Source organism: Ambystoma mexicanum, chromosome 2p, assembly GCF_040938575.1.
Source record: "Ambystoma mexicanum isolate Mex_15411 chromosome 2p, UKY_AmexF1_1, whole genome shotgun sequence".
Taxonomy (NCBI): Eukaryota; Metazoa; Chordata; class Amphibia; order Caudata; family Ambystomatidae; genus Ambystoma; species Ambystoma mexicanum.
The window spans coordinates 740,356,901-740,378,180 of record NC_090923.1 but is presented as its reverse complement, the minus strand read 5'-3'; the positions used below and the strand labels follow the sequence as shown (position 1 = coordinate 740,378,180).

General features: G+C 45.4%; 1 long non-coding RNA gene across 1 annotated transcript in view; it reads right to left on the bottom strand.

The window, feature by feature from the left end:
• Nucleotides 1-392: 392 nt before the first annotated feature.
• LOC138566736 (uncharacterized) overlaps nt 393-21,280 on the bottom strand; it is a 273,203-nt gene continuing 252,315 nt past the window's right edge. The window contains exon 4 of the long non-coding RNA XR_011302006.1: nt 393-1,991. This is a non-coding gene — a long non-coding RNA (uncharacterized lncRNA). The remainder of the gene's footprint in view (nt 1,992-21,280) is intronic.

Sequence of the window (21,280 nt, the reverse complement as noted above, 5' to 3'; positions counted from 1 at the left end):
GTTGCTTTTTGAGCTGACCTGCTGTTGTTTTAGTAGGGCTACTATTTCTGACTGAGACGTATGGGGAATATACCTATCCCACGCAATCAGTTCACCACCTATTCTCAATTGACTACTTCTAACACCATGGTTGTTTTCAATTGACACTTTTTAAAGCATCTTTAAAATATCTCTTTTTGCTACTTTTTGCTATCCATGGTGATTCCGATGTGATCCAACATTCTGATCCAATTTTTCTTTGTGCAGGCTACAGGCTTTTACCCATTTTTGAATATCACATTGGGAAAGAGGAGAGGTATTGTGAGGGCAGGTTGCCCAGCGATATCTGAGGAGGTAGACCATTACTTTTGAAGTGGCTATCATGCTTCTGAAATAATTGATCCTGATACAGTGATAATGGTAGCAGCTTGCTCATTAATAACATTTTCCTTCTTTAATGTGTTATGTTTAGTGACGATAATAGTAGCAATGAATTAAGCTAAACCCAACATACTGGCAAAAATGATGTTTGAGTGCTGGTACCATCAGGGAACATTTATTAATGTAAGGCAGACGTCCAGAAAAACAATACTGTAAAGAAAAAAGCGTGGCACACCTCTTTGCAAGGAAAACAAAATGTATTTTGTATACAAAAAGGAAAGGTGAGAGAGTGTGCCAACTGCCACAGAGCTCTTCGTGCAACTTGGAAGATTTTATAGTTTGATCAGCAACAACTTCTACTACTTCTTTGGGCAAAACATAAAACACATTGGTGCAGTTTGCTTCACACTTCTGTTTACCACGTGCAATGCAGGTTATGCTCATTTCCTTCTATACACCCTTTGTAAGAATGGCAGATTTCCTGACACTTTGGTCTTCTCCACTTTGGTCTTCCCCTTCTTGCATTAACCAAGTTCTTATAATGTCTTCTTCTCACTCCTCCTCCTTGTTGGTTTAGAGAGGCAATGCTTATTTTGGTCAGCTCCCTCTATTGCCTCTTTCCTTTTCTGACAATGGGATTTACAAACAAGTGGGATCTTTAGTGTTACCTTTTGACTGTAACAATAATGGTGTATGCCCTTTTGTAGCAAAGTTACCCCTTTGGTTTGTTGGTAATTATTCACAATTACAGTTGGCTGGTTTGTTTGACGAACTCTTATTCTGCCGCATTAGCTATTTCACATTCCTTTGTTATACTAAAGAATTATCTTCATGTTTAACATTAGTTTGATATGCATCATATTGATGTTTCTGCCACTCTACTGCTTTTACATTAGTTCAGTATTCAAAAGTCTTGCTGTGTGCCACCGGGCGGATACGGAGCGTCCGCTCACTGCTCTCAAGTTCCTGGCTTCTTCTGCTCTGGTTGTCGGGGAAAACCGCCTTGTATTGTTTTCTGCGTGCCGCGTTGAGCAGAATAGGAGTGTTCCGTGCTCCTAAGACATTCCGGTGCTCACAGGAGATGGCCTTGCTGGGGAGAAGCCTTCTTGGCTTCACGCTTCCTGTTGTGCTACCTCGGCAACCACGATCCTCAGGGTGGAAGTCTGTAACAACAATGCTTCCTTTTGCGTGACCTTTGCAATCGTGATTCCAAGGGGGAAAGCTTGTATTTGTAATGCTTCCTGCTGCACGATCTCTGCACTGCAGGTCTCCAAAAGAAAAGTCCCTTTCAGAACCGGCATCCGTACTCCAAGCCACAGCAGTTCTGTCATCTCTATCTTCCGTCAGCTGTAACCCCTGCACTGTGAACTTTCTGCCTTCACTCCACCTGCTGCTGCTACTCCTCTCCATGGCCTGCACCTCAGAGGGCCTTTTATGACTCTGCCCCCCTCAGGTGTGGGTCATTACCACCAATAAGCTGCAACTTGCAATCTCTGGACTTTGCAGCCCTCTTCTTCATCCCAGTGCTTTGGGAATTATGGGACTTGAAGTCACATAATGTGAAAATCAGTTTTCTCCACTTCAATTTTCTTTCGCCACAGTGTGAAAAGTACATCTTCTAGGAACACATGCTGCATAAAAAGACAAAAGCATCAAAGTACATCAATGATTACAATGCAATAATTGCCCTCCTAGGGAATGCAAATGTTGATGTACAGTACGTTACATTGCACACAATTCCACTGCAGTTGCATAATATGTCACAGCCTACTTAACCAAGGCAGAGAAAACAGAGCTGAAAGCCCTGTGGAATGACATTTCATGTGACAAAACTATGGCACAGAAATTGTACAGCTTTGGCATAAAAATGCTGTCCCATAGAGAATGCAGCAGCTATGAAGCCACCAACCGTTTAACCGGCACCGCCTTATATGGGAAATCTGAAAACATAGTGTGGCTAAGCCGTGGTCCTGCTGCATCCCGAAAGAGTTCTGAAATCGTACGAAGACATAGAGACAATAGCCAAAAACGATCCCAACAGCCAGGACATTTTGAAAAACAATTTATTGGGCACATAATACCCAAACAGGAGTATTACTTTAGAAGCCATGTGCATGTACCAGATAGCCCACAACTTTTCATACAAAAGTAACATTAAAACATTAAACCAGATGAGAAAAAATGTAGATACAGAGTGGAAGGTTGCACAGGAAGCCTGGTGAAACTTACCAAACACAGCCTAATTAATCATATGAAATTGTCATTAAAAACTCCTCAACACAAAGAACTGTACTACATGGCTCTAATGCAGCTTTACACGGTACAAAACCATATTGGACAATGAACGCCAACAAGAAGTTCAAGCACGACTAAATGTAGACACTTCTGAGAGCAGTGAACCTTCTTTAACAGGCAGCCAAGAACCACTTGGACAGCCACTCATAGCAAATGAGGCAGAATTAGCCATGACATAAGTAAACACCACCATGTTTCAGTATGAGCAATCTGCAGAAGAGTTGGCTGTACTGAAATCCCAACTAAACAATGAGCAGCGTATGCCACTTTCACCAGGGCCCACAACATACTAGGCCTCACCTCAAGTATGGCAGTGCTTCAGTATTTCTCGCATCTGGAAGTAGGGCCTACATCTACGTCTCTGTGCACTATATTTCAATGACTGTACTTCAGTATCACTCATGTTCCCAGCCGGTGCCTCCGTAAGTTCCCCTAACTGCTATTTTTGCTAGTAGAGTTTCTGCAACCTAAATTGCTTGGGTGAGCATGGGAGCTGAATGTGCATCCCAACACGCTCCCCTTAATCCTTCATTAACTAACACTGCTGCTTCTCTTTTCCAGTCATTCTGATCCATGGGTACCCATGCCTTACATACATGATGCAGACTCCCTCCACCCTAGGCATACTGTTCTGGGGTACACTGGAGAAAGACATTCCTCCACGAGATCAATCCAATATTCCCCTTGTGTATTCTATATCATTTTCAGGGTCTGGTGGGGGTGATACTATGGTCCCAGGGGGATGTAGGGGTTGGTTCAATGCCACCATGTGTGGCTTTATGCTGTTTTGTGTTTGGACGTGCATGTGTTTTGTATTAGGAGGAGCTCTACGTGTCCTTATGGAGACATCATCATGGCACTGTTTGGGAGTGTCTTTGCGCAGCACCTGAGTATCATTTGGCACGTACAGAATATTACCAGCAGAAGTACCATGATAGGGATCAATATCTTCACCACTGCTCCTAGCCATGTTGGTGCCCACGAGAACATTGCATGGCACCAATCATCAGCTTCCACTCTTGTTTCAGTTTCCATGCCTGTCTCTAGCTTGTGGAGGGCCCCTATGATGTGTGACAGGGACTTGTTTTCTGCATCGTTTTGGGGGCCATATGATGATTCGATCTTTTTGCACACTCGCCCTTCTATGGCCGTTAGTAGGTTTAGAATGTATCGGGTTTGGAGAGTCATCAACCGGATTGCACGCATCTCGCTCTTGATCAAGTTCATCCCTTGAGTGCCTTTCTATAGTCTGCCACTTTACCCCTGTGTTTCCCAGTGAGGCCCAGGAAAGTCCTAACTTGGGGTTTTGTAGTGGGGGATGACTATTTCTGTACATGATTGATGTACTTCACTGGCAAGAGGTTGCATCTTGCCTCCACTTACACCAATGTTATGCTGAAGGAAGACCAATGGCTCCTGTTCAGTTTGACACTGAACAAGTTGGCCTGGTGAAGGTCCTGGCACTCAGTCTTTTGAGCTATTCCCAGTTCCTTCAAAGTGGTGTTAGAATCTGCAATATCAACCAGATTTGTATTGCCGAGTTCCTTTCTCCCATTCAGAACAGGGTTTAATCTCATCTGACAGATGTCAGTTGCATCCATCAATTCAGAAGTCATTACACTGAAGTAAGGCTTTGAAAAGGCCAAAATTGCGGTCTTCTTATTAGCATAGACTGACAGGGATATGTTTCCATATCCTGCAGAGAGAGAAAAAATGTTGCTGCACATTTCAGTACAGAGATGATCCACCAAGTTGTCACCTCTTGGTGGGGGGATTATACCTGTCTTGGGAACAGCATATAGAGCTCTAGTGTCCATACAGAATCCCAGACTGGATGTACCTGTATGTTTCTCCAGATCCACAGAACTGGACGCCTGACAGCTAGAGGGCTCAAATGCCCCTTGTTCCAACACAGGGCTGATCGAACACCAACTGTTAGAACTTCTTGTTTGTGGGTCTGAACCACCACTACACCCAAACATGGTGGTTCACCAACTCCCATAGTACAGTCTAGTTCACACCATCCTTTTATGAAGGGCTTCATTGACAAGGAGGGAGATTGCCTCAGCAAAATTTCCAGCTCACACTGCTGATGCAGGGTCAGGTGAGGAGATACTCACTGAAGCCATTAGAAGGGCTGCTCTGGCACAGGACAGGGATACACTCAGATTTCTTTGGCCCCCTTTCTGTAGCCATACACAGGGCTCTAATTCTATCGCTCAAGACAGTCCTCCACTCTATTCACCATAGGAAACTCTAAGGTAACCTTTCTAGGTCTTCTAAAGCCTTCTGAATAATGTACCTTGATAAGTTGTGAAACTTGGCAAGGCCCAGACCACTCGCATGTGTTCAGGTGTTAAGATTTCGAGGCCCCAGCCTGTGTCCAGACTTAACGGTCCCGGGTGCGAGTGTTTGCTTCACATGGTACACGGCATCTAGCTGCCCCGTTCCTTTGTCGTTGGCATTTGCCTTGAAGACACACTGCAGCAAAAACGTTTTATTCCCGAAAGCGAGTTGCCTTGGTTTCTCCATGTCATCACATGATCAGATCAGCTGTTCGGTTACGCCCTCTGCGTTTGGATAAAAGATTCACAGTCCCGATGGGCGTTGCTTTTGATTGCAGTTAGCTCACTACTTTGAATCTGCGTTCCTGGTGTTTATTTCATCTACTTGACCCTTGCCTGCCTTTTGGACTCCGTTTGCCTGCTGAATCTGTACATACCTGACAGCCATTGCCGAACCTTGCTTGCCTTTTGAACTCTGTTGCCCAGTGACTCTGTACCTCACTGGCCACGCCATTACCGAACCTTGCCTGCCTCCTGGACTCCATCTACCTGTTGATTTGTACCTTGCTACCTCGCCGTAGCCGAACCGTGCCTGCCATTTGGACTCTGTTGCGGTTTGCATAGGACCAAACTGCATTATTATTCTAACGCATGCCGCCTCATGCTCGCATCTCCGCCTTCTGTTTGGTGCTGTCATTCCAGTGCTGACCAGAGCTGCCACGTGGATCACATCACAAACTCCTCTGCAATTGATCTACCCCTCTGCCTGTTTTACTTACACATCCGAGGGGCGCATCAAGGGAAACAGTTCACTCAAGTGAGAAGGCCTGGGTTAAGGAATAACAAGGCTCTTCTATCAATTGGACCAACCAGGATTCCAGCACTCACCCTGAATCACCATCTGAGTTTCCCAGTCAGTGAGTGACATCGGGGTTTTAGGAAATATGTTTGATAGGAGAAGGTCCCACTTCCTTCTCTGGGGCTCACCACAGGCTCCATTCAAACTTAAGAGAGCTTTCATAAGTCTCTGGCTCTCAGAACATTCTCCTGTGGATTACAGATAAGTGACACCTGACGGGTCATTTCACCCTCCTTCCACTGGGTATGACCATTACTGAGTTCAGCAGAGGAGCTACCTCTGGTGCTAACACTTATTAAGGTGTCAATGACTGACTTGGCAGTCATTCCCTGTGGGTTGGCACAAGGACATATCAATCACTAATTGTAACCTATTGCCTGATGTCCTCAAAGTCAGAGGGATAACCAAAATAGGCAATGTCTCTGGTAAAAATGAGTTCACTCCTAAAAGTGAATTATGGAGTGACTGAATACGTGTTTCACTCCTGTCAACCTGGTGAGACTGTGACACCCATTCAGTGGTTTTCTCCTGGGACCCCCCATCTTCGGCCAGCAAGAATGTCTATTCAACCACTCTGGTGATATCCTGACATTAGGATGAACCACCAGAGGAATAGCACACACCAACTGTAGGAGGAAGGGACACAGATTCTGAGAAACCTCCAACCTCTCAAGGTCTTCTCTGATGGGCTCTGTGAACTTAATTTCCAGTGGCCTACCTCCCTGCTGCATTGTTTGCTTCATTTGAGGGGAATCCTCCCATTGGAAGCATGCCCTTCTCCACAGGCCTAACTGTAAGGAAGGCTTGGTATCAAACAGTAAAACAGACACAAGTGATCACAGTTTTGTTTGTTTATTGAACTTCAGTTGGGTTTCAAAAATGCTAAACTTAAATCTGAAGATGGGAGCAAGCTACGACCATCAAATAATAACTCAGTCCTAGTGGTGTTTTGCCAAAATAAAAGGGCCTTTACTGATAAACCTATTGCCAATCCTTACTTCTAAATGCAAATTGTGTGGGAAACAATGTTATGCAAAAGAAAAGTGTTCAAGAAATATATATTTTAAAAAAAATGTTTTATTGTTTTAAACAACACATCAAACATAACCAACATTTAAGACATTTCCATTGATGCACATCTTGTCTTACATTCACATTTTACGCTTTGCAGTCCTTCCCCCTCGCTCCCCCTTAACTTGAGCCCTTAATTCGATGCCTTGAAGTTCATTGCTTAGTGTTTATCGTTATTATTGTTCGGGTATGTCATCTTCACTGGATTCAGCCTCAGGAAGTCCCGACATCATTGTTATCATTTGCCTCCATGCCACCAGGGGCCCTGTTTCCCCCTCCCCTATTGACTGCTTCATACCATGCCATCGTCTCTGCCTCTGCCCAATTTAGGAGGTCGTTCCACCACACCTCTAGCCTAGATCTATGGGCTGCTTTCCAGCCCATAGCTATTCTCTGTTTGGCCAGTATATACGCCAGGTCTTTCAGTTTGCTAATGTGTTTTAAATTACGTGGTTTAGGAAATCCCTCCAACATGCATGTCCACACTGATTCCACCTCCAGCTTGATCCCCTTTTGGGCCAGGCATTGTTTGAGCTCCTCCCAGAACGTACCCACCTCCAGGCACGCCCAGAACATGTGACTCATCCCGGCATCCACCTCCCTGCACTTAGGGCATTTCTGTGTCCCTGCATTTCCAAACCTGGTGATTCTGCTCGGGGTCATATATGCCCTGTGGGTGATGTACAGCTGGATCTGCTGCAGCCGCGCATTCCGGGACACTTTCTTGCGGTACCTCTGGGCTCTCTCCCATTGCCCATCCTGCATAGGTTCTCCCACCTCCTCCCACTCATGCCTCAACTGGAGCAGCTCCTTGCCTACTCTGGACATCAATAATTTGTATATTTGGGATATTTCGTGCCCGCCCTCCGAGATATCGTACATCGTTTCAATGACTGCATTGGTTTGTTCTGTTAATACTGCCGCGGGCCACTTCCTTCCTATTTGTTTAATCAATCTGGTATATGTTATGTGTTATCCTGGGTGTACCCCGTGTCTTCCATTATCTCTTGAAAATGTAGTGCCTCCCCCCTCCTGTCATATGTCCCTGAGCGTCACCAGGCCCATCGGTTCCCAGAATTTACGGATCCCTTTTACCATTTGCGTGTCCTCGCTGCATAGCGCTACCAGGGGTACCTGCGGGGAACACGGGAAAACAGGGTTGGGTTTCCCAGCACCTGGCACACTTTGTGCCATACTTTCCAGTCTAGTTCCAGCAATCTCGCTCGTCCTTGCATCTCTGGTTTAGGTAGCCATAGGAGCTCCCTTAGGAAGTATGGGGTGCAGTCCTTACTTAGCAATCTTGATTCTGCTGTCTCTTCTCCTCATAGCCATCTGGCCACGTACTGAAGCTGCCCAGCCAGGTGATATATCTTGGAATTTGGCAGGTTTATGCCCCCCTATTATACGGGTTCTGCAGCTTCCATAGAGCCACCCTGTTTCTGGAGTTATGCCATATGAAGCCCCTGCAAAAGCTCTGGAGCTTCGTGAAAAAACGTTTGGGGAGCATGTATGGAATATTCGTGAAGAAGTGTAACAGCCTGGGCAGAACCACCATCTTGTGCAAGCCTGCCCTGCCCACCATGGCCAGTGTGAGTTTCGCCCAAATCCCCATGCTATTCTTGATGCCCTCCACAGCTTTCTCTGTTATATTTATATTCATCTGCAGTCTTATGATATATTTCGATCCCCAAGTATCTAAATGTTTTGGCCTGCCAGGGTATTTGCAAGACGGGTAGGTCTTTCGGTGGGGACCCTCTGTATCTCCCCAGAGGAAACATGCTGGATTCTTTAGGGTTTACTGCTATGCCGGAGAGGTTTGCGTAATGTTTCATCACTTCTAGGACATAGTGCACATTTTCTTCTGGGTAGCGCAAGTATAGCAACATATTGTCAGCGTATAATGATATCAAATGCGGTCCCCCCCTTCGTGTGGATGCCTATCTCCCCATATTGTTGTCTAAGGCAGATTGCTAATGGTTCTAGTGCCAGTGTATATATATACCATGGGGGACCAGGGGCAGCCCTGCCGAATTGCCATTTCACTGAGCTTGCCCTCTGTCTGTTCTATTATATGGTGGAGTCTCCTATGGTTATTGGTGATGTTCCTTCCAGGGACATATCCGGTTTGATCGGGGTGTATGAGTTTGATTACCCTTTTCAGCCGATTCCCCAGCACTGCCGTAAGGATTTTGCTGTCCTGGTTTAACATAGATAGGGGTCTGTATGACCCGCAGTCTGTGCTTGGTTTACCGGGTTTCAGAAGCGGGATAATCATCGCTTCTCTCAGGGATTCCGGCAGCCTTCCCATTTCGAACGCCTCGTTTAGCATGGTTAGCAGGGTGGGGGAGTACTTCCTGCCTATAAGTTTTATAAAATTCACTGGGGAGCCCGTCTGGCCCCGGGGCCTAACAGGTGGGCAAGTGCAGGACCACTGTCTCAAGTTCCTCTGTTGTGATTGGGGATTCGAGGTTTTCCCTTTCCTCCCCATTTAATCTAGGCAATCCTATGTCCTCTAATGTTTCCAGAATCTCCCGCCCTGCTTCCTCCCCTGTATCTTCATAGAGGTGTTTGTAGAATCTAAGGAACCCCTCGTTCCCTCCCTCCAGGGTGTTCCAGATCTGCCCTTCTTCACCCATTATCTCTCTGATTACTATCCTCGGTGTCTCATTTTTATATAGCCATGCCAGCAGCCTCCCCGTTTTGTCCCCCCTTGCGTGTTGTCTTTCAATATATTTCTTATAATTTAATTTGTGTAATTGTTCCCAGTGCTCCCTGTTGGCTTGCTGTAATTGGCTCACTTGTTCAGCATCCTCCTGTGAGGTACCCCCTTTCTGCATCAATGCTTCTAGTTTCTTCTCAGTTTCATGCAGTTCTCGCTCTATACCCCCTTGGAGCCCACTAGATTTGGATATGGCCGCACCTCTTACCACCACTTTGAACGCCTCCCATAGTGTTTCTTCCGACTTCACTCACCCTGTGTTAGTGTCAAAATACTCGATGATTTCCTCCCTTAAGTCCTCCCGGAATGTAGAGTCCCGTAGGGCTTCGGCTCTAAGTCTCTATGTTGGAATTATCGCTTTGGGGGGCTGGTGTCTCCAAAAGTGTTCAAGAAATATGTCAGGATATTCAAGCCGTTGGCTTCCCTTCCGCACGTTTTCAGCACGGGATAAAACGCACACTCCAGCTTAGCACAGTCTCTAGCTTCTCTAGCATGAGGGTGCAGTTCAAAACTTCAACATCATGGCCTACTAAGCCAAAGTCTCTTTGCCATTCAAAGTCTCTTTTCCAGAGGGCCTGATCCAATACGACAAACAACAAAGTTCCTTTCTCCTTAGGGTTTCACACTTATACTTTCTCGGGTCCCCCTCTGCCTGGCACAGACCCACTTTAACGCAAAGCTTTCAATTGATCTCCCTCTGCCGGGCTTGGACCAACTTTTCCACAAATGTTCTTTACTGTATCAACATCGAAGACGTTTAGATTGTGCGCATGGTTTTGCTTGACCCGTCGCAGGACCACTTCGACTCACAATTCTTTACAGCTCTTTCACTTTTCAGCTGGATACCTTACAGAGACCTTGGATTGATCACCCACGTGGTACCGGACCACTCTGTCAAAGGTATTGTGTCTTTGTTTCAAAGTTCAATCACTCATCAGCAGTTTAACTTTACCCGCATCTTTTATCACATGTATTTCAAACAATGTTTGTTTCAGCGCTCGCCATACAATGTTGCTGCTTGCAATCTTGGTTTCAACACAGAGCAGTCTTGTATTGGTCTCCCCATCTCACCGGCTGTGTTGATTTCACTGAGGCTGCTTTGTGTTTGGGGCCAAGGATAGTACCACAGCGGGTGGTAAATCTCCCTGCCTTGATTCTTGACGCATGAGGGTCCCGGGTATCTCCGACACACAATGCAGGATTCTTCAGCCTGTTTTCCTGGGCTTACGCCTACCAATCTCGACGGCTCATTAAAGCAACAGTTCCTTGTCGAAAAGGTCAAGGGAACTTCCCTCCTTGCAATCCCCTTCTGTTGTGCCATCTTTCTCCGCTTGTTAAACTGTCCTCTTGGAAGTACTGTTTCCTCATGTGCTTTGCCTCGCTCAGAGTGTGCTTTCGTGCTCCTCCTTTTATCCGTGAGGGGAAGCTTAATGGAAGTCAGGTGTGTTTAATGGTCAGTAACTGCCTGACCGTGCCTGACCATTGTATTGGAACACGTCAGGTATATGGCTTGGGCGTTAAGAGTCCGTTTTCTCTCATAGTGGGCAGTGGGCTGTCCTTGAGAAAGTGTTTGTGGTGTGGAGGAAGGAGGGGTTGGAGTTCCTAAATATCCTACTTGGTAGGATGGGGAAAAGGTATTATAAGGAAGGGGATACCGCACCTCACCATCCGGTGTCCCACTCCCCAAAGACCCCTCACCAGGTGATCCTCCGCACTGGTCCACCCCCAGAAATTGGATCCATTCTCTTTCCCCTCTGTCTTTTCTTCTGACTCCTATGGCCATGGGTTTCCCCATAGGCCTAGGTTTTCCCGTAGGCTTGGCTAAGACAGCCTGAATCTGAGACCTAGTGCTTGAAGGGTCGGAGGAGTGCCTATCAGGACCTAAGACTTGAAGACTAATCTCACCCAGAACTCTTCTAGGAACAGCTCTACTAACATTGATAGATGCCCTGACCATTTCACAGCTCTCAACACAGGTGCTACTGGAAAATTGAGAGAGGGCCTACCAGTCAACTGAGTATCCCCCACAGGATCTTTGGCAAGTATTTGTAGGTTAATCATGGATGACACTACATCAGTAGGACTGGACCCAGTGTTCCTCATAGTAGAGTTACTTACACCTGCTACTTGTGCACTATCCTCAGAAGCATTATGACTAAGGGAAAGGACTAGGATTGGAGCATATGCTCCAGCACGACTAGGTTCCATGGAATCTAGCCTAACTTCAGATTATTCACCTTTGGGGAAGGAATCTAAAGGAAAGAACACCGTTGCAAACTCTTCTTCCTTCATTCAGAAGGTAGGCCAGACTTGCAGAGTGGACCCCCAAGGTCTTCTTACCATTACACATGGGGTCCCCCTCGGTCTTGACACATAGGGAGGCTTAGGGAAACCACTCTCATGCTTGGGAAGATTAATCCAACATCCCTGACCTGACTGTTGTGACTTACCCTTATTAAACCTTTTGTGGGTCTACTTTGACAGTTTTATCTGTACCCACGCCTTCTTTCTTCTTTATCTCCTCCTACTTACCAGAAGCAGGCTTGTCCTCGTGGAACACTCTGTGAGACACATAATTCAGCAGCAATGGCTAACCTCTTATGGTTTAACTCATTATAGTCAGCCTGCTTAAGCTCTGAGGAGCAAGAAGCAAAAATGTGCTCAATCATGACCAGGTGAATCATGCCTTCAAAGGTGGTTACTTGATAACCCACTACCCAGCCACACATGTTTTTCAAAGAATTTGTAGTAAAAGTAAGAGGACTTTGCTAAGTCCGTTTCTCTAACGGGAACCAGTCACTGCAGAACACGCAACTCTACTCTGCCAAAAGATGACTACGTTACAAGTTTTCACATGTGACGACCGCTTTCGATTCAATAAGATAAATTGACTTTTTTTATAAATACCAAATTTGGAGTGGCGGAGAGTGGCAGTCCTGCAGAGAACCCTACCCTGCTGAGTCTGTTCACCCTGCTCATTCCCTACCGAAGGAGGAGCTACTGAGACGCCTACATCTCCTCTCCAGACCGCTGAGCGGACGCGGAGTGGCGGAGAGTGGCAGTCCTGCAGAGAACCCTACTCTGCTGAGTCTGTTCACCCTGTTCATTCCCTACCGAAAGAGGAGCTACTGAGACACCTACATCTCCTTTCCAGACCACAGAGCGGACGCGGAGTGGCAGAGAGTTGCAGTCCTGCAGTCATGGCTGTCGTGACTGGATTGACTGCCTCCCCCCTGGCTCTGCTCGAAGAAGAAAATGGGCTCCTATGCAGTTTGCGCCCCCGCCCGCATTTTGAAAAACTTTCACGAGTTGAAACTTTTAATTCAGTGAATACGCCGTCAACCACTGTCAAACCCAGCAAAATTCCTGGACATAAAGCAGGAAAGAAACTGCAAGTTACCATCACACTCTCCAGGATCAAGTCTTTGGCCCACATCAAATACTACTCTCATCTGGCCCATTGCTATTTTTATCACAGCCCTCCAATCAACAAGCAACCACTGAGATCATTGCTAGACGGAACAACACGGTTCCCCTCGTTGAGTCCCTTCCCGCTCGCTTACCGGCTTTCCCCGGCGGGGGGGGCTGAGTCTGCCGTTGGGGAGGTGACTGCCGACGAGTGTGTTGCCGAGTCCGGGCCTCCCGCCAATTAATGCGGTGCAGAGAAGGTTGAGGGGCAGCGACGCGCTGGTGAGCCTTCGGGAGCCTCCGCCCGCCCTGGCGCCGAGACGTGCCAGGGCCCGGCGGCAGTGCGGGTGGACTTGGACCCAGCGGTGCGTCCGGGGCCTCTGGAGTCCTCGATCCACGTTACACTCTCGGATCCCCAAGTGGTCCATGTCCTTGTCCACGCAGAGGGTGGGGGCTCCAAACCTCGGGCTCAGTTCCAGGAGCCGGCAGACTCGGGAGAGCCACTGCCTAGTCCGAGCCCAGAACACACTGATTAGACGCCCCTCGAAGCGTCATCGGAGCAGGAGTCCTCCAGCCCCTTTGTGGAGCCTGAGCCACGCCTCCCGGGTGCTCAGCAGCTCCATGCTTTGAAAAACAAAAGCACGCCTAACCCAAGGAAATGCCCTCGTCAATCACTGGACACAAACCAGGATAAAAGAAAAAGACGCTTTTAAAAACAAAGCAGATAAACAAAACCTGACAAACACCTTTAACCTACAAAGAAACTCAGCAAGATTAAAACTGCCTGTAAATAAAGGCAGATCGTTGAATGTTAAGATCTCAGGAGTGGCAGTCTCCTTTGTCGACGCTGGCAAACTTCTTTTTTTAAAAAGCAACAAGGGGCAAGATGCACCGGTGCACTGAGAGAACTCACGGATGCTGCACTGCTTGATGCAGTACATGATCTACAACCATTAAATAAACAAAGAAAAATTGACAAGGCACCAAAGACCATGCCAACTCCTTCCAACGCCAGCCTTCTTTCCATAGAAAAGACAATTCCGTCTACAAATAATCGGGAAATTCGATCTGCACTTGGTCAAATAAACACACTCTTGGTTCCTAATGATTTTGTTTTTGGCCAAAACCCATGCCTTCCTCAAACTTCAATCTCGTCACCATCCTTATCGAACACTTCGCCATCCACACCAACTAATGAGCAGATGCATACTATTGAGTCTGAGGCCGTTTTGGCCGCTGTCCAAAGTAGGAATCAAGTGGTTGTACCAACTTCCCCTCCGCTCTCATCATTACTCTTTGCTGAATCACAGGACATAACAGTACCAACTTTACCTCCTTGTACCAAAAAGATGAGACCACATCAAAATGAACTGGACGAACAAACAGAACCTCTTCAAAATGGCCACCAGAACCCATTGGCTCTGGATGCCAGAGATAAGAGGAAATCGTACCATGACCATGATTCCCGCTCGGACAGATCAGGCTTTTCCATTCCTTACACTCCCACGCATGGCCCAAATCACACATCTTCATCATCTGTCAAAGAAACACCATCAAAGAAGCCGGACTTACTTTCATACATGTCGGCACTAACAATTGCTTTGGTTCCTTTTACCAAACTTTATGAATCACTGTATGACACATTAAAGGACCACACAGTTCTACAGGCTATGATTCACACTAAGCTTATTTTTCTAGAAGGCCTGTTATGGCCCAAGAGGAAACAAACAAAACAGCTGGTGCAAATATGGTTGAGATATCTACATGCCTGCAGGCAATAGAATCCATCTTGAACCATCTAGAGAAACGGGTTTCTTCAAATGGTCCAGTCATTCCATCTACCAATTCATTGTCCCCTATTGTCCTGACCTTTGGCCATTCACATAAAACCACCTCCCTTGGGAAAACTAACTCTGTTCCCAAAAAAGCGCACTGCTCAAACAAACAACAAATGGATCGGCTATGGATCGGCTACCAACATCGTCCTAATAATTGACGAAGAAGAAAATAGAAACAAAGCGGCATTAGAACCGACGGATCAGTCTTACTCAATTTTTGACCCAGCGAAGACCAAACGTACTAATCATTTGCCGACTTTGGACCAAAAAAACCAACCAACTCAGCACGTAAACCTGCTCTAGCAACTCAGACACATCACGCTTCCCAAACGCAACTACCTCAACAGGACCATGATCTCTTGAGTCCCCACGTTTCACCTGAACAGCAAAACACAAAGAATTCACCAATAACAACTGAGGATTTCCTGTCAAACACAGACTTGATGAACCTTACAGAACATTCTGATGCAACTGCTTCCACGGGCTCCTCGGTTCAGTTCTCCGAAGACGCAAATGGTTCTCCCTCATTGGGCGCACACATCAATGTTCCCGCGACTAATACCAGGCTAGAAGAGGTAGGGAGTCTATCGCCTTTTATGACCCTAGAGGAACGCCGGAAGAAGATTAAACTTTCAGCATCAGCTATGGCAAAAACAGAGTAAAAAAAAAAAACAGCAACCCATCCACACACCACAGTTCAAAGGATGGACCAAACAAACTTGAACCACGCTCAGAAGGACACAGGCGTAAATCGCCCGACCGCCCAAATGTTCCGAACTTATCTACTACGCCCAGACATCCTCCCCACTCAACAACGCGAAACCATCAACGGGAGGACAGTCCGAGTCAAAATAAACCCCATGCACCCCGGCATTACAAATCTATATATACCAAAAACCAACAAAGATTGAAAAACCACCTGGGAAATAGATTCTCAAATTGGAACAAACCAAGAAAACCGTGATGAAGTAATACTAAATAGAGGAGGAATCTTGATTCTGATACACATCATATCAAAACTTGCTCAAATTACCTCAGATGACTTGTGGATAGATGAACGAAGCCACTACCATGGAAGAGCAATGTGCCATCTTCATATTGTCTCAAGAAGAGTTAAAAATACATTGATGGACCGAGAGAGAGAGACTTTCTAAGTTTGGGATATTGCCTCTCTCAACAGAGAGAGGCGTCTGAACATGAAAACCTTAAAAACACGAAACCCACATGGAATAAGGAACGTAGAAACTGTAAAAATAGCTATCAATCAAGACCCCAACGCGCTTTAAACACAACTTTGCGCAAACCAAGAACATCCTACCAACTGCCTCCTTCACTATAGCCCAAAAGTGAGTTTCTCGAGCAAGAACCAACTCCTACCTCAGTCTACCTTAACTCCATCCAAGATCGAAAGTGAAAACTCAAACAAAGATTATTCCGAAGCAAAAATCGATTTTCGTAAAGAACGACAAGATTACCACAGGAAGCTTATCAAAACTATTCATCCAGAGAACGGCGCCCCTCCAGCGCCCCACACCAAAAACTTAACCTTGTCCTGCTTTTGGGCATGGCTCCCAAAAGCACTGGCAATGCACCGTTCAAAATAGCAGCCCAAGAACAGGACCTCCCTTCTAGATTCAGCAGACCCACGAAAGAGCGCCCCTTTTGACTTTAAGTTTGGATCCTGGAACACCAGGGGCTATAAACACCTAACTTTGCTCAGTGATGTTAACTTTGTCTCCTTCGACCTGTGGTGCCTTCAAGAAACCTGGCTGTCCAAAACGCCTTCGCTTGATGGATTTGAACTTCGCCTGGCCCCGGCATCACAAGGTCCTGTGGGCCGACCCTCTTCGGGTTTGATTACTGCATGCCGAATGGATAGAGGCCTAGCAATATCTGACATTATTGTCTCAAACTACTTTCTACTTGCACTCTTGCTAACCTGGTCACCTTTTTCACCAGATGGTGCATACCAACAGACTATCTCCATAGCAGTTCTCAACGTTTATTGGAACCCCGCTGCGAATGACCAAAACAAATTCCTAGAATTAATCGAGAACACGATTGACGAAGTACGAGCCACCCATAACACCTACCACATTATAATATGTGGGGACCGGAATGCCCTCGGCAATCAGAAAAATTCTAAGAAAACTTCGCCCGGCGAACAACGGGGCAAACTTTGGCTTAACCTGATGAAGTCAAACTTTTACAATCTTGATATGGTATATAAAAACAACAACCGCCTTCCAACTTGGGTCAATGGGAAATCTACGTCAACTATCTATTACACCTTTGTTTCAGAGCCCATCCTGTCTCTAACGACCTCCTTTGACGTCCTTCATACTTCATCTAGTGACCACAACATCTCAGGGAACCAGACTGCGCCTTACAGCACACAGCATACGAGCTCATACAAACCTTTACACAAATCCAAGACTTGTACCTACCATTAACCCTGTCAACTACGGTCCCCTGCTGACGCCATACAGAATGCTGAGGGGTAAATCTAACAAAAACACACAAACGACCACCCACTCATACAACAAACCTTTGGTCCAGAAACGTTGTGCCTTCAGAAAAACTAAAAGAAGCGCAGTAAGCCTTCCCATGGCAGAAGGAAAACTAGCAATTAAAGAAGCTATAGAGAATACAAAGCCTGGGTGAGATCATATAGATGGAAGCTACACCAACAGGACGCGGAAGCCATACTGAAAACAATCTGCTCCAATAATCCAAAGGAATTCTGGTCATTGCTGAACAAATCATCTTCACCTCATGAACAGTATTAGCGAAGCTACTTGGGCAATACATTTCAGATCGCTCTTTCAATTACCCATTGCTAACCCACTTAAGCCCAGCTCTTCGCAGACGACTAGGGTCGGTCTTAAACCTCCAAACCAAACTGACCACTGGATAAAACTGGACGACCTAGATGAAATCCGAGAAATCCTGAAAAAACTGATAAAATCTCGGGCACCAGGCCCCGACTGTATCACAAATCTTGACCTAAAATTGCACCCGGACGAATGGGCTAAGTTTATAAGATCAGTGTTTACGAGATGTGCGGCTACACAATCTGTTCTCCCTTCATGGCTATCCGCTATAGTGGTCCCCATATACAAAAAAGGAAACAAACAAGACCCTATAAACTACCACCCAATTGCTTTATTGGACCCTATAGGAAAAGTCTTCGGATCACTACTTCTGAAAAAATTTCAATCTTGGGCCTTGCGAGCCCCATGCAACGACAATTTTCAAACGGGCTTCAAAAAAACACTGGGAACAGTGATAAACATATTTCTATTAACCATCCTAAAAAGTAAAGTGAAGGAGGGCAGCCCTAAACTATTTACTGCGTTTATAGATTTCTCCAAGGCCTTTGACAGAGTCGATCGTAACTGACTCTCGGAAAAACTGGCTGCTTGGCGTTACCCAAGTGACATCCTTAACCCCATTAAAGCACTTCACACAGACACTAATATCAAAGTGAGGTAAAACCAACAAGGATGTTTATCTGCCCAAATTGAGACAAAAAGAGGCGTTAAACAGGGTTGCCCGTTGACCCCGGCCCTTTTTCTCGCCTACATAGGGGATTTTCAGCACTCAGAGGTCCTGATCAGATCTTTCCCTCCTAAACTTGCGCAAATAAACATCAGCAGATTACTATATGCTGATGATCTTATCCTACTAGATCTGACCCCTATAGGCCTCCAGCGCCAACTCGCCAATTGTTATCAATTCTGCACTGAAAACAACTTAGAAATTAACATCGACAAGACTAAAATAATGGTGATCAAACGCTCTACCAAGAAGCTGGAAAAATTCAACTGGTCTCTAGACAAAACAACAATTGAAAAAGTCAAGAAGTTTAAATACCTGGGCGTAGAATTAGACAACTCAACAAAAGACTTGGCCATGCAAGACTCTTTCTAATAAAATCTGAAGCTTGGCAACAAAAGGGAAAGCAATAGATAGAAAATATGGCAAATTTTCAACCATTCCACTCTTAAACTTCTACAAATTAAAAGTGGTTTCTACCATGACCTATGGCTCTGAGGCGATGCCGTGCCTACCCAAAGCTCTCTGGCCTAAATTGGAGGCTTACTTTTGGAGGACGGTTCTTTGTCTACCAAACTCAACTCCTGTTGCACTGATACGACGAGAACTTAGTTTGCTGTCTCTTCAGGGCACGGTTGATTGTAACACGCTGATGCTCCTCAGAAAATGTGTTCTTCCAAACTGTTCCTTTCTCCACAGTCTAGTACTTAAAGAAATCCAAGCTTGAAGCTGCAAAATGCTCAATTTATGGGAAAAAAAATCAAGATTTATTAAAAACTATCGAATGTACAGAAGAGGAATTGATCAACAATCCAACAAGGATAACCAAAAAAGTAAGAGATGGACTGGATCCGCACTCTCACTGCAGCTTCCAACAGCAAACTTGCTTCTCATTTGCCTCCAATATGGAAGAAACTAAATGTACTACAGAACTACATCAAAAAATTCCCCAGTCGTCCGGCACTCAACCTTATAATGAGAGCAAGATTAAATCTTCTTGATACCAACGAAGTACGTCACATTAGAGATCAATCACTGACTACCATCTGCAGATTCTGCGACAGAGACAGAGACCATACGCCACTTATTACTGACTTGCCCAACTACGATGGAGATACGGCTTCCCTACATGAAATATCTCCTTTGACAATCCTCAATAACCGACGAAGAGACATGGTGGGAAAGGATGATAAGTGGAGACCGAACGTCATGGCAATTAGCGACTTTCAAGATCCTCCAACAGCTAGTGGAAAAACTAGAACTCAAACGAAACCACTTAGGACTTTCTTCCTCTACTGCTCCTTTTTTCTTTTACGCCTCCAACATCAAAAGTCTTCCAAAGCGCAAGGCTCTCTCTAGAGTAACAAAACGTTCACAAAGGAGAACAAACTGAAGATGTTGTTAAAAAATCAATTATTTGATTAAAATTTCAACAATAAAAAAAAGTAAGATACATTATTTGTTCTTGTATGCTCTAAATCTCCTCAAGTATTTGGCAGGAGTCTCCCCAAACTTTAAGATGAGAGTTTAAGTTTTGCAAACTCTTGCCTCGCAGCTTTTGACATTTCCATAATGGCACAGCAGCCAGAATGTACCCATTGTAACTAAGTCTCCTTACAAGTAACAGCGCTACAATGCCCCTGGGCTTTCTGCGCGCTATACAAATGTAATAAATAAATAAACTATGCAATTTTTTCAGCATCACTCACTCCTTGTACTTCACATGCATACTCAAAAGTCACAAACCAATCAATTATATCATTGTTCTCCTCATACACATTGAGCAGATCTTTTGGAAACCTTGGATGTGAAGAGGATCCAGAACCAGCTCCAGATCCTCTGGAAGAACCTTGTGATGTTTGATACTTGGCAAGATCCATCTGGGGATCTCTGTCCATTTGCCTCTCAATTCTCTCAAAATCTAATCTAGCCAAGTTGAACTCAAGCTCAATTTCCTTTTTCAGATCAAAAATGGTCTCAGCCTCTGGGGCTGTAATGGAAAAGGGTTCAGAAGATTCACCCCTGCCTTCTCATCCTCAACATTAGTAGCTGCAGTGGCAGCATCTTCATTACTGCTGCTGGATCCAGTCCCAGTTTCACTACCAGTACCATTCATTAGGGGAGGTATATCCTTACTCTTCTCAAAATCCAGAATTTTTACTATCAATTAAGCTTTAGTGCCAGAGACTGTCAGACCTGTCATTACACAACTTTTTTTAAGTGATCCAATTTTGCAGAACTTAAGTAAGTGAAAGTGATTGTCTCCATGCTATCAATTATAGTAGGTGACTGTCAACTACAAGCCAATCCTATATCACAGCGTTATCCAGACACTCCAACAGTGCACAACACTGAGGCACCCAATACTGATCCTCACCCACTAAACGCCCAGATGTTAAGCGGAAAGGGTCATTCCACTGCTGTACACCAATTTGTTAGGACTGATTTTCTATACTCTGGCCTGGTGGACAGATGTTTAGAAGGCCAACCTGGTATAGTCACAGGAACAACTCTGGGAGCTGGAGCCAAACCAGTTCAAGGTAGGTGGGCGAGTGGTCAAGGCTAAGTCTCAAGGGGTCGTTAGCTTGTAAGGGGGCCACAATGAGCACACACAGTGAAATGCCAGGGAACACCCGTAAACATTCAGTTATAAAAATACTTATTTATGGCCATATAACACTGAGAAAAATGACTGCTAACCGGTAATATTATCACACAATACTAATAATAGATACATATATACAATCATTGGAGATGGGCAAAATACATATAAAACCCCTGTAAAGGAAGGTGAGAATTAGTATAAAGCACTACAGGTCCACAGAGATATAATAATAGCTTCAGAAGTCCATCCCTAATATGTATGGGGCTGTGTGCCCAAAAGTTC